Genomic DNA, 13,560 nt, shown 5'->3' with positions numbered 1-13,560 from the left:
AATTCTAAAAATGTTTGGTTTGTTGTACTTTTAATTTTTGCTGTTGTTTAAATAGATAGAAAAAATAGATTGGGACAAGTTATATTAAGAACCAATATTTGAACTAGAAAACTCCAAATGACATTGGTTATAAAAATTCTAGAAAGAGCAGACAAATATGTGGCTCTTGCATAGACTTTTATCTTAGAGACACTCTTCCTGTGAGACAGACCTGGTATCCTTGTATTATAACTCATATTTTCTTCCCTGGATTAAATTGATTTTGTGTGTGTAGATTTGTATATTTCACAGTTTAAATTCACAGGTTGTAGTACTCAGCATCTTTTTCTCCATGAATCTAAGAAAATACATTTGCAAATGATTGTTTATCATTTGAAACCATAGGTTTAATTTTCCACCATAAGGTGGCATTGTATCACATTTTATGCCGAAGAAGCAGGTCTTTCTGCTACTCACTGAAAGGACTAATGTTTTGCATATGTCTTAAGTTGTGGGTGTAGCACTGAATTTTGGAGTTTATAAGCAAATATGAGAAGCTGGCACTACTATATAGGAGTTTAGCATTTTTCTTATATTTGATCTTTCTGTATTATGGCTGAGAAGCTAGTAATAGAACAAATTATTACTATATTAACTAATACTATATTTTACCTCATTAAAATATGTAAGGCTGCTTCTTGCATATATAGAAGCTACTCAGAAATATTCACTGCATGGTTAAATTAAAATATTCCTTTAATAGGCCTTACCCTAAGGAATTCATTTCCTCATTTGTCAAGTTGAATTTACAGCATACTTTTATTGCTATGACCCATTTCTTACCAGGATAAGAAGCTTATTTCATGAAGAAGTTAAACTCAATGAACATACTTAATTTTTCCAATACTTCTTAAAATACTTTACTTAAAAATAATATACCACTTTTTTTTTTACTTAATTAGAAATGTCCAGGACCAGCAAGTTACACAAATGTGCTTGCTGGTTTAGTTTCTTGAGTTGCTTGATGGAAAATTCTGGCTTAGTTTTGAAAAGCTGAGTAAATTTTGCTTCATTTCGCTCTGCAGAAACATTTTGTGCCTTGTAGAAAACATTGTAAACACTTTCCACATAAAAATCCTCTTTCTTCAGATGAAGTGGTTTTGTTCTTGGAACTCTTGTGGTAAGGCTGTGCCACTTTCCCTGCAGTAGGAAACACTCCCACGATGCATGTGGCAGGGCACCTTGATGTCTAGTTAGGAATCTGGAGATGCAGTTAACAAGATTAGACTCGCTAGTTTTTGCTATGATGACCTAAATAAGAGATCAAAAAGTTTGAAAAATGTTAACCAGCTAGAATGGATATTTTTATGAACCTGTGAAATTGATTGCACTGTACCATGGCTGTACTATGGACATTGTGTTCCTTTTTTCTTGGTTGTAATTCTATTTTAAAAATAATTTATGTCTCTCTCTGCTATGTGTCCTTGCTACTCCTGGGTCTTAAACTCAGGGCCTGGGCATTGTCCTTGTGCTTTCTCAAGGCTAGTGCTCTACCAATTGAGCCATAACACCACTTCTGGATTTTTCTGTGTATGTGGTACTGAGTAATCAAACCCAGGGCTTGGGCATGCTAAGCAAGCACTCTACCACCAGGCCACATTCCCCAGTCCAATATTGACATTTACACTGAATATTTCCCTCTTGGAGTCAAAGAGAAAAGTAGGGTAGGGACACATAGAGTGAAGGACTTCTACAAGGAAAAAGTCAACTCCAAGAAGGAAGGCATCTTTGAGGAGATCATCTTAGTTTAAGGTGGGGAATGAGAAAAAGCCAGCCTCGTCAGTTTCCCTTTGAATTGAAGGGGTGAGTGACCAAGACATCCCCTCCAGACTAGCAGAGAGCTGAGCATCTAACCAAGGCGATGAGGTAAGGTGGACATGTGGGCCACCACCGTGGTGAGATCTTTTAAATGCAAAGTGAAGCAAGTCAAGAGCTGAAAATAGGACCGCCGTCTGCCATAGCTACATAACAATCATACTAGTGTAATATGTTCATACGGGCGAATGTTAGCTAGCAATGAGAATTTGTTGTTAGGTGAAATAGGATGAAATAAAATGCCAACTTAAATATAATACCAAGTGAAAAACCCCCAAAGCAAATGAGTTCATCTATGATAATTTTCTACTACTTAATTTGGGCACTGGTTCCATGGATGAAATTAGTTAGTAAAAAAATTCATCAAGTTGTCCATTCATCATCATTTATATAATTTGATGTTTGTGTCCTAATATAAATGGTCATAAAAGGACCATTCTAGTTACAAAAGGGAAAATAAATCATAGATAGAATGGAAGCAGGGTGCTATTTAGGAAGCTATTGAAATTTTCCAGCTGAAAGAAGAGTTCACAATGGAATTCTATGCTGCCATCAGAAAGAACGACATCACCTCATTTGTAAGGAAATGGAAAGACTTGGAAAAAATCATATTAAGTGAAGTAAGCCAGACTCAAAGGATCATAGGCTTAATGGTTTCCCTCTTTTGTCATAATCAGTAGAAACCTTAGGCTCTCCTAGATTTACAATAGAGCAAAACCTAGATACATAAGGCCACATAAAATGATGCTAAATGAAAGGACCTCCAGGATATAGAAACAAGAGCCATATAATGTGTGATTATTGTTCTTAATGTACTATGTCATTTCTCTTCTCTTTTGTTGTCTATCTTGTTATAGTATCTTACTTGTTATCTGGTATATTGTTTATATGTTTATTTGAAGTAGGATAGGAAAGGGAGGAGACAAACTGAGGGAAGGGGGAGAGGGAAATGGGGACAAAACCATGAGAAGAGGTATCAATGTTTGTGAAGTAATGCACCTTTTATCTGGTGAATATAATATGACCCTTCTATTAATTACAATAAAATATTTTTTTAAAAAAAGAAGAGTTCAGCTAGGGTGGATGAATTCTCCATCTATTTTGAATTATGATACACTATTACACTATTAGACAGAAACACATTAAACTGATATTTGACTATTTTTTGGCCTTCAAAATTCACACTATTATATTTTTCAACCTACTAGGAATGAATATGATTCCTTGATTAATTCTATTATTTCTCTCTTAAGTGTGCTTACTCATGTTTTATATACCTTTCCTTAGTGATCTTAAGAAGAGAAACTTAGAGTTTTACCTAAGAACCAATTCTGAGTTTTAGTGACTATCTTCCACTCAAACAGTGATATTACTTTCCCTAAGATGAGTTATACTATATTTTATTTTCTTATTTTACCAATACTAGGATTCATGCATCAAAGCTAGAAGTAGTTCTTAATGTAACTATTTAGCATGCTATTATCATGTCTTACATGGCTGTAAATGATAACAGAAACCATAAAACACTTATATTATTTTTAAAAAATTAGAACCTCAGTGTTTAGGAGTGTATGTATTGCCTTTGAGTCTATGATGCTGAATGCCTGATTGATAAATTTCTCCACACTCTCCTCCAGAGCTAGGTAGTTCTTATGTCTATCTAGTTGGCCATGTGTAGATTGCCAGAGAGAAGCAGGGGATCTAGAGACCCCTGACTGGCACAACAGGTGTTCTTTAAGTTGTGAGCACTAAGATGTCTCAGCTGAGTGGCTGAGAGCCACAAAGAAGAGGGCACAGAGCATTCTGACCTTTTAGCCTTTTCTTTTGTAACCTGACCTTTAGATGCATATCCACCAAATTGATGTGTGAGAGCTAAGGAGAAAACAATCTTGGAAATGATATATTGAAAGTAATTTACTTTCTTATCTATCATGTTCCCAAACACTTCACAAATGAACAAAGCAGTGGGAGTATAATACTTATAAGAGGGTTTAGGGTAAGGTATTTTAATTTTATTCTTTTCCACATGAACGTATGTGGTGTGTGTGTGTGTGTGTGTGTGTGTGTGTGTGTGTGTGTGTGTGTGTGTGTGTGTATGCTTCCTGCTTAGTATTAGATTTTGAGAATCTCTTCAGTGGACAACAGTAGATTTCACCCCCAACTAAATTTGCTTTCATTGGGCTTCCTAAGTACAAAAGTCATCATCACAAAACACAATCACAAAAAGAGTGGTGGGGAGGAAAGGCAAACAATCTGCAAATGTTCCTTTGCCCAAAGCTTTTCTGTCTAGTTGGAGAGTGAAATCGATACTGACCTGGAGATTTGTTGACCTGTTAATCAGTCAGAAACTGAAATGGGAAAATCTGAAAGTTTTCCCTGATAATCGATTTTTTTTTTCCTTTTTCAGATGCAGTTAGTGTGAACGATCGAATGACTAGACAGATCTCTAGACTCTATATTATATAGTGCTGAACAATGTCATGTGGAGAAAGGGCATGCTTTCCCGATATCATCGTGCCTTAATCTTCTTAGATTTTGCTACAAAGAAATCACATTAATCAAATCTCCTTTTGACTCTATGAAAGGTGCAGGCTGAAATGCTCAACTTTGGGTGAAATTGGATAGGGAAGAAAATCCTGACTTGAAATAATACCAGGACTTTCCATAATCCTGTGTCACTGGAATCTTAATTTAGTACTGTAATTTCTAGCCGAAAGAACACAAAAGATACGATACACTTTTAAGGGAGCAAAAATTTTATAATTTAAATTTATATAAAACAGAAATGAAATATTGCCATTAAAAATGTTCAGGAATACAGACTAGCAGAGATGACTCAAAAATAGAGTGAAGGCTTTGAGTTCAAACTTAAGTATCACTATAGGGTGAGGTTTTGTGTATGTATCTTTACATCAGATAAAAAGTGGCAATTACATGTTGCAAGTGCAAAAAGATAGAAACTGCATTTTATCTGTCTCATTAACTTTGGAGTTATAAAAAAGACATACGTCTAAAATGTAATGTGATTCAGAAGATAAAATCCAAACTCTGTGTATCTGAAATATGCTTGCCTTTCAAAGTTCTTCCCTTAGATTTTCCTCTTCTTGGCCTCCCTCCCTCCCTCCCTCCCTTCCTTCTTCCTATCTTCCTTCTTTCTTTTGTGAATCTTCTACTTCTGCCTCCCATGTAACAGGGACTACATGCACACACTACCATACCTGGCTTGTTTTTTGAATAAGCTGTTCCTAACTTTTTGCCTGGGCTGGCTTTGAACTTCGATCCTTCCATCTGTTTCCTGAGTAGCTGTGATTACAAGTTTGTATCATCTTCCCTGGTTCTCTATTTCTTTCAACTATCCATCATTATTCAAAGTATTTTGAGACTTTTAAAGAGGTATCTATAAATACTGCTTTTTCCCATTTTCCTTTTGAGTCCCATTTGTTTGAATCTCTTCTAAGAGAAGATAGACTTCAGAAATTTCTGCAGTTATTAAGAACCAAGTCTAGAAAGCAGGAATATATGATCAATCTGGGTTCCACCAATTTTAGGAGAAAAACTCACATTGTATGTATAAGTCATGATATCATTTTATTTTCAGTAATTATAATGTCAATTTGGAACTAGAAAATAAAAGTTAAAAGACAAAATAGAAACCAAAAGACCATACCTCTCACATATTGCAGAATAATGAGATTAATATGACTTCTCTAAATTCGAGAAAGTCTGGAAAAAAAAGTGCTGGCCTACTGAAGATGTAAATCTTTAAAATTATATTTTATACTTATGGACCATTTTAAGCTTGTATATATGGATTTTAATTCATAGCAATGTGACTGTCTCCATATTGAATGATATAGTTCTACAATATACTCTTCTTTTGCTAGAATTGTTAAAGGAAGGTACATAAACTCTTCATTGATACTCAATATAAGGGTTAATGTTTCATCTACACACAGTGTAGTTATCTGAAGGAAGTTAATTCTGCTAAAATAATATCATCTAATTGCTAGACACTATTCAAATTTTGTGTTATTCCACAGGATGTTTTTTTGTTTTTTTGTTTTTTTGCCAGTCTTGGGTTTGAGCTTAGGGCCTGATCACTGTCGTTGGACTTTCTCAAGGCTAGAGCTCTACCACTTGAGCCTCAGCACCACTTCCAGCTTTTTTCTATGTATGTGGTACCGAGGAATCGAACCTGGGTATTCGTGCATGCTAGGCAAGCACTCTACCACTAGGCCAAACTCCCAGCCCTCCACAGGAAGTTTTTAAAACCAAAATTAAACATCACATCTTGCATTTAATTCATTTAATTGTTTCTGTCTCACACTTCTTCAATTTAGAAATTTCCTGATTCCCCCACCCCCATTTTTCTTTTAACATTTAAAAGTCATGGACAAATTATTTCTTTTCTTTTTCTATTATAAATATACTGTTCTTTTCTTTTGAAAATTGTTGAATAGTAAAATACTATTTTAACTGATATTTCAAAATTTAATTGAAAAAATATGGTCTCTCCAGACACTATATCAGGGCCAGTCAGTGAAGTGTTTTACTTGTTAAGAGAGGCTCATGTGTCTTTTATCAAGATATTTATATTTGAGACAATAGAAATTTATTGTTCCTTATCATAATTTTGCACTCATTTTTAGCATTCATTGCTGATACTTACATGAGACTATTATGACAGTAATGCTTGACATTTTGTGACTTTTTGATACTTCTGGCCTATTCCATTATTCTTTCAACATGCATTAATTGCAGTTATACTTAGAGGATGAACTATTGTTTTTTTTTATCAGTAAAGACTGCATGGATTCTTATTTTACTTTAAGTCACAATATATTATTGTCCAAGTATTAAAATACTTGTTCATTGGTGGAGACTCTAAGTTTGAAATTTATGGGCTTTTTCCTCTTTCCCTCCCTTCTTCCTTTGTTGTGCTGGGAATTGAGCTTTGAATCAACTGTGCTCTATGAATTCTAGCTACAACTCTAGCCATTTTGTTTTCATTTTGTTCTTGAGATAAGGTCTCACTGACTTTTACATGCTGGTGCTGAATTCTCAAATCTTCTTTGTCTACCTCTAGAGTCCTTTAGGATTATAGGCTGTTTCCACCATGCCCAGCTTAATGCTTACTTTGTTACCCACTGCTCGAAAGTCCTGTATAGCTATATTCACTTACTTTAGGAAAGCCCTGAGCAGTCTTACTTTGGAAGACTCTTAGTCATAAGGGTAATTTGAAGCCTATGTTGGCTTCTGAAATGATCCTATATTCTTTACTTAACAAAGAAATTCTTTAATCTGTTATTTATCAGGTTCTTTTGTTGCTCTTTTATAGTTTTTACCACATACTTTACATTGGATCAGTTTTCAATTTTTCAGACCATTCATGATATAATCCTATATACACACTGAGGATTCACTTATTGATTGTATTCTTGTCTTCAGTTTAATTCAACAGACATTTATTGAAAGGAATATGGAAGAAAAAGAAAAGTAGAATGATCTTTATCAACTATAATCCAGTGGGACAGATAAGGCAATTACAATGTCATTACACTAGGATTAGGATTTGATCAAAATATAATGAGAATACAAGAAAAATGAGTTTTATTCCAAATTGTGGGGCAGATTAGGATGATAGGAAGGCGCAAGGTAGGGGGAGGGGTGCGTGAGATCTTGAAGGGTTACCAAACAAAGAAAAAGATATGAATGCTAATCTGAAGAAACTGTCTGCCAAATAATTTGTTTATTTTACCCCTTGGTTTTTTATCTTCATTCTTTTTTAGTCAAAAATTCTAAAAACTAGTGAGCCATATAACCTGTGATTGTTGTTCTTAATGTACTATGTTATTTCTCATCTCTTTTGTTGTCCCTTGGTTATCTCATATTGTTACAGTATCTCACCTTGTTATCTGATATATTGTATGTATGTTTATATGTTTATTTGAAATAGGATAAGAAAGGGGAGAAAAGATGATTGGGAGGAGTGGGGGGAGGGAAATGGAGACAGAAAAATGAGAAAGGGTATCAATGTTTGTGAAATAATGCACCTTCTATGTGGGAAATATATTGTAACCCTTCTACTAATTACAATAAAAAATATAAAAAACCAGCGATCAGTGAGTGAGGTTTCCATTTTTATAACTGCTAAAACATGGAACTAATGTTGACCTAAAGGTGATAATCTTTGAATGCAAAGGTAATGGATTAAGTTTTTTTTTAAATCATGTTGTACTATAATGTAGTCTGTTTTTTTAACTGAAAAATGTTTTATTATTTCAATGTATAGAGGGATTACAGTTATATTTGCAAGATTGAGGGTGCATTACTTCTCACACATTGATATCCTTTCTTATGTTTTTGTCCCTATTTCCCTCTCCCCAACCCTTCCCCTCATTTTTTTCCCCTGCTATTTCAAATAAACAAGTAAACATCTATATAATATACCAGGTAACAAAGTGGGATACTCTGACAATATGAGATTAACCAAAGGGCAACACAAGAGAAGAGAGAAAAATATGATACATAAAGAATAACAGTCCAGTTTTGAGGATAGAATATGAGAACGAGTCTGGGATAGGAATGTCTTGTATCATTCCCATTCTTTCTTTGCTTTTCATTTTACTTGGCAAAAGCAGAACGAGTACTGCACATGATCTAACTGGGTTCGTGAAGAGCTTTTCGCCTGATGTCCCTTGAGGAGTTATCTAAACAAGGAAGGGGGTGATGAATTCCAGAACAGTGACTGAAATTTTAAGCAATAAGAAAATGTCAAGAAACAGTTTTTGGAAGATAGTGATGGAAAGGAAGACTCTTATTGGAGTTCATGTGAACTGTTGCACTTTATAGAAGCATTTCTCCTCGTTTCATGTGCAATGTAATTGCCAGTTGGCTTGCCCTTTCTTTGTTCCATTTGATACTCCAGGTAAATGTGTATCAAAATGGGTAGCTCCTGAATATCAAGGATCTGGCTATTTGACTTTTATGACGTTCTTCAGGACCAAGGCCTGCTAGAAAGCAGAGCAGAGCTGCCTGGACGAATGAATAAACATATGAAAAAATATAAAGAGAAAGCTGTCTTTCATAGACTAGGGAAGAATTAAACAGAGAGAACACCACGTGTTTTGTGAAAAAAATAAGCGATTTATAATACAGATGACTATTATTGCTTCATGGGTACAAACTTTCTAATTTTATAATTTTGAACAAAAGGTGAGCCTAATAAACATAAAATATGTGAAAAAGATTGATTCTGAAAAACTGCTGCTGACACCTAGAACTATGGGAAAGATACCTGTCAGAAGAGCACATGTATGTATCAAATGTTTTTTTTCTTGCTATAATTCATATCCCCATGTACAATTTACATTTTAACTGCAGATACTTTTATCTGGTTGGTTTATTTGTAATTTGACATGTATGAGAAATTTAAAAATATTTTTCAATATTTTTAATTTGTTCTTATATCCAAGGGTAATCTAAAAACATAGAAAATTAAATGTATACTTGATTTGTAGAAAAGAAATCAGAGAAAAACTTCTCTCAGTCTGTCTATCGTGTGGTTTAACAGCCATCCTTTATTTTGTTTGTCCCTGAGACAAGGTTTTACTATGTAGATCAGGGAGGGTAGCCTAAAACTCTCAAACCTCCTGCCTTAGTTTCCCCTGTGCTGGTATTGTAGATGTCTACCATCACATCCTTCTAAATACTGATTGATTTTAACTTTTCAATTGAAATTCTTTTGACATATATACAAAAGGATAGGAATGAGCCTATAGAGAAAGAAATACTAAAAGACTAGAATCACAACTACCAAAATTTTGCACTGAATCTATAGAGTGTTTTGTGTTTTGTTTGATTCAGAATTAATCAACTTTGGGAAGTCCTTAATTGTGTGAGGAAGAGGTCATTTGATCCTTGATTCCCTAGAAGCTTGGATTCTTTGGCCAGACTTACGGAAAAGGGACTATGTTACAAGTGCAGTTATGGTTTTAGGATAGTTTCCAAATATTCTTGCTTTGGTTATAGGGGCAAAGAGATGAGAGTTCTTGAAGTAGTCTTTTTTTGGTCTAACAATTTAACAAGCAGTGGGTCTGGTGCCAGTGATTCCATTTCTAAAGGATTTTCCTTTGAAGTGTGTGTTCCTTATGTTTTTCCAGCCAAACATATGCCTGTGATTTGAAATCAGCTTAAGAGTTTTCTTTCGCACTTAGTGCTCATGTTTAGTTTGCTGGCATTATACTGGCAGAATAAACTTGCCTGCCTCCCAAAACCCTACAGTGGTATTGCCACGTAGGGGGAGCCTAATGGGTGGAGATTAGTTATATTTGACTTTGACAAATTTATATTTTTCAATAAACTTGGTTCTGAGTAATAGTTAATGGAAAATATATTCTAGCTTGTATTAACTTTGCATTTTGTCTTCTAGAAATTTTCTTTCTTTTTTTTTTTCTAAGAAGATTTTTGTTTTGTCAGGGACTGCTGCTCTTCGCTTCTTGACCTGTTGACCAGTTTTGTATGTAGCTGGTGACTTGGAACTTTGTACCCACTGGTTACTGACTCATTGGGAGGAAAAGATTGGAGACATTAGATTGTTGCCTGTTCTGTAAAGGGCAGACTTGTATGCGATAAGGCACTAGATCCAATGTGGATAAATGTCATAATTCCGTAGTTCTGTGAATTGTCATTTGTATTCAAATGCAGAAGGCTGGAGAAAGAGGTCAAAGTAAAAGAGCTTCATTATGTTGAATGTGAAGTAATCTCCAATGAAGGAACTGAGGAATAGGGTATGTTCTGAACTCCTAGCTCTGAAAAGACTATTTTGTCACGTCCAGGGAACAAGTTTTTAGATCCTAATGGAGCAATTTTGAGCAGTAGAGACCTTTCTAAAACTCCTTTTCTTGAAAATAAAGTATGAAAAAAATTCTTTAATTTAGCCACAGACAAATTTCACATAACAATGGGGAAGTCAATCTTCAAATGACAAAACCACCAGTCAGAATTTATAGAATCATAGATTTCAGTGGTCTTGTTATTATATGTTTTGAAATTCAGATCTAGTTCTTTTGTTAATGTAATTTCTAAGATTCAAGTGATTTCAAAAAATAGCTCTTTGTCTAAGTTGTTTTCTTATAGTTATCTGAGATGATGCAGATGTCTTATATCGTCATCTGTTTTTTCTCCACCAGGAAATCACTGTTATTTTGTGGATGGTCATTTGGATTCAAATGCTGGAGTCTGGAGGAAGAGGTCCAACTGGAAATAAATACTTCTCACTCAAAAGACTGACTGACTCATTACATCCAGGCAACACAGTTGTCATATAAAACCAGAATATCAGGTGGACTATTATAGATTCTTCAGAGCATCACACCTATTGGATTGAGTTAGTACCTCTGTCTACTTCTTTAATCTCAAACCTTGTAAGGATAGGTTTTTATACTGACATTTTCTATTTATCACAGCCCCAATGTTTCTCCCCTCCTCCCTGGTCTTGTGGCTTGAACTCTGGGCCTGGACCTTGTCTCTGAGCTCTTCAGCTCAAGGCTACCACCCAACCCCTTGTGCCACAGCACCATTTCTGGAGATCAGAGTCTCACAGACTTTAGTGCCCGGGATGACTTTGAATAGTGATCATTAGATCTCAGCCTCCCGAGTAGCTAGGATTACAGGCGTGAGCCACCACGCCCAGCTCTGATGGATATTTTTTCCAACAACCATACAGTATCTCTCTACATTTGTGAATCTTATGGGGGTCATAACACTGATATATCAAAAATTCTACTTATTTTATCCACTTTCTTCTTTTTTGGCTGTCATTTGATTCCCACTTTTTGGTTAACTTAAATTTTCTTTACTCCACATACAATCCTAAAGATAATCCATGGTTTCCTTCATTTGTAATAATTAGTACACATCTAGGACTCTCCTAGCAGAGGATCATAATAGCTTAAAAACTCTGTACATGTCATATAGGATGAGAGTAAATGAACTCTAGGATATGGAAACAAGAGCTTTATCTTGTGTGATTGTTGTTCTTAATGTACTGTTATTTCTTTTCTCTTTTTTTCCCCTTATGGTTAATCTCAGGTGTTTACTGTATCTGACTTTGTAACCTGGTATATTGTATACATTTATTTGTGTATCTGAGATAGTGAAGGGCAGGGGGGAAAACAAAATGATTGGAAGAGGGTAGAGGGTGGTAAACGGGGACCAAAACATGAGAAGGGGTATCAATGTGTGAAAAGTAATGCATCCACTACCTCATGAATGTAAATGTAACCCCTCTATACATACTGTGACAATAAAATAAAAAAAATAAAAAAACTATAAATAAAAAAAAGCCTTGTGCTTGCGAGGTAGGTACCTCTAACTCTTTTTTTGTTTCCCAATTTTTTAAAATGAGATAATGTATAGAGGGGTTAGAGTTAAATTCCTCAGGTAGTAGGTACATTACTTCTCTGACATTGATACCCCTTCTCTTGTTTTTGTTCCAATTTTCCTTCCCCCACCCCTCCCAATCATCTTGTTTTCCTCCCTTCACTTCCCTATTTCAAATAAACAAATAAATGTACATACAGTATACCAGGTAACAGAGCCAGATATAGTAACAACATAGTATTAATCATAAGGGCAAAAAAGAGAGAAGAGAAATAATAATGTTTCTCATTCTTGGCAGAATTTCCAACCTGATGCTCATATCCTGACATATTTTGATAGCATGCACTTCACATTGTACTTTTAAAAAAGTGTTGTACCTAAATAATCTGAACTGGAATCAACTGAAATACTATTAAGGTAAAAGTTGCTAGGTCCCATGTTAGATGTAAGTAAATACAAGTGAGCTTTAGGAATAAAATTTAGGAGCGTGTATCTTAATAAACAGCTCCAGAAATACTTTCCATAATTGGTGAGTTCCTAGCTAATTGATGAGAAGAGAGAAAGAGGAAGAGAGAGAGAAATATATAGAGAGAGACAGGGAGAGAATAAGGAGAGAGAGGAAAAATAAGAAACTTCTGATCTTAACATGTCTTCTCTTATATGGCTTTAGATGAATAAAATAACTGCAGAAATAGAATGTAAGAAATAATTTCTAATGTCATAAAAGTTAAAACAGTTAATTAACTTTCCTAGGGAAAGATATGAAAAATATATCCCACTTACTGTTATTTTTAACCCTCCTTTTTTTGCAAGTACCTAAACTGCCATCTTCTTGTTTTAGACTATTTTTTGTAGCTAAGATGATGGACATGTGCTAGCTTCTTCTGTTCAGATGGAGTCTTGAGAACCTTTTTGTGTAAGCTGGCCGAGAATCATAATTCTTGTGATTTCAACCCTTGTCATATCTAGGATAACAGGTGTATGCCACCCAATTATTAGTTGAGATAGGGGGTGGTCTCATGAACTTTTTTTTTTGCCAAGATTGTCCTTAGATCTCAGTCCTTCCAATCTTAGCCTCTCAAGTAGCTAGGTACAAATAAAAGCCACTGTACCTGGTGGTTGTTTTCTCTTTAAAGACTAATTCTAGGGGAAAAAAGGAAGGGAAGGAGATGCTATATCAAAGTTTATGGTCACTAAAGTAATTAAAACAAATTCTTTCTGTATAAACACTTGCCTCTATATAGCAGAGATTCTTGGAGGGAAATAGAGTTTTATTTTTAGAATAAGAAACTTTAAAGAAACATGGAGCTGCAGTGAAAAGAG

This window comes from Megascapheus bottae, chromosome 5, assembly GCF_031878675.1.
Source record: "Megascapheus bottae isolate mThoBot1 chromosome 5, mThoBot2.hap1, whole genome shotgun sequence".
NCBI lineage: Eukaryota > Metazoa > Chordata > Mammalia > Rodentia > Geomyidae > Megascapheus > Megascapheus bottae.
This window is presented reverse-complemented; position numbering follows the sequence as displayed.